The 1,281-nt window shown below is 30.1% G+C and overlaps 1 non-coding gene across 1 annotated transcript; it reads left to right on the top strand.

The window, feature by feature from the left end:
- Window positions 1–717: 717 nt before the first annotated feature.
- On the top strand, window positions 718–799 carry TRNAS-AGA (transfer RNA serine (anticodon AGA)). The gene has a single exon. It is a non-coding gene; the product is annotated as a tRNA-Ser (tRNA).
- The last annotated feature ends 482 nt before the right edge of the window (window positions 800–1,281 follow it).

The raw sequence follows: 1,281 nt of genomic DNA, 5'->3' as shown, positions 1-1,281 counted from the left end.
AATACTCACACATTATATATAATAATCTTTATAGTGGTCAAGAAACCCATAGTTAAGATATATAAATTCCCCCATAATGTATTTATTTGAATTATACATAATCGTCTTTGAAAGGTAATATTTGATGATAGGTAACTTTTGTAGTTCTGTAACAAATTTTGCACCCCCAGTGGAACATTGTGATATATACTTCTGACAAATTCCAACTACAAGGTGAATACTAAGTATTGCGTTCGGACTTGCTTTAAGAAAATATTTATGCAACATGGATAAACCACCACCATCATCTACAAGGAGGTTTGGGAAACAACAACCAGATGAGCCTTAGCAAACAATGAGAAATGCCAACAATCATTCCTATACTTTCGATTATAAAGTTGCGTTGTTTTTATTAACATGGGGAACTAGTGGTAACGACTATGTCTATCATTAAAGAACATTGGTACTTATGGATACCTGATATCATGTATCAAGTCTCTACATAACTTGTTGACATTTTTCTATCTAAAATCAGTTATTTTTAAAATATGTATGTTTCTTTATTTTATTACATTCTCTAGTGATTGCTCGACCAAAGGCTTGTTTAAGATTAATTGTGTGGCACTTACTGCTATGTTTTTAAATTTATTAGTACTTATTATGGTTAAAGAGTAATAAATTATTATTCTTACAAAATAAATATTGTGATAGAACTAATAAGAATAAATTCATAACATGGTGGATGTGCCGGAGTGCTTATCGGGCATGACTAGAAATCATGTGGGCTTTGCCCGCACAGGTTCGAATCCTGTCGTCCGCGAATTTTCTTATTAATTTATTTTTACGTATAAGGGCACCCAAATTTTATTCATATTAAAAAAATTGTAAATTCCCCTATTTTACAATCTTATAGATTTTTCTAGATCCCGTGTTTGTTTATCATATGGCATAATCGTTATTGATGTGAGAAATATATGGTAGAACTGTAAAATAATTTCAACTACAATAAACTCTTTTAACATTTCTATTTCAATATTTCCTTTGAAAATGCTTAAAGATCTAATAATCACTGATTTTGGAGAGCTTAGTTTTCGCAAAGGAAACATAGTTTCACTTTGAGATCTTTAACTCTAATGTTTCACATCAATGATTCATCATCATAATCCGACATGCAAAAAATGTTACTTTTTTCAAAAGAGAGGGAGAAAAGTGTAGTGATACCATAAAAAACTAGTATCATAATCATATTAAATAATTGACTAAAGGTAAAGCTAACTAAAATGTGTGCAAAGATCGACAAAC

The sequence above is a fragment of the Lathyrus oleraceus genome, chromosome 7 (assembly GCF_024323335.1).
Source record: "Lathyrus oleraceus cultivar Zhongwan6 chromosome 7, CAAS_Psat_ZW6_1.0, whole genome shotgun sequence".
Classification (NCBI taxonomy): domain Eukaryota; kingdom Viridiplantae; phylum Streptophyta; class Magnoliopsida; order Fabales; family Fabaceae; genus Lathyrus; species Lathyrus oleraceus.
The sequence above is the reverse complement of the archived record's forward strand: the minus strand, read 5'-3'. Positions and strand labels throughout refer to the sequence as shown.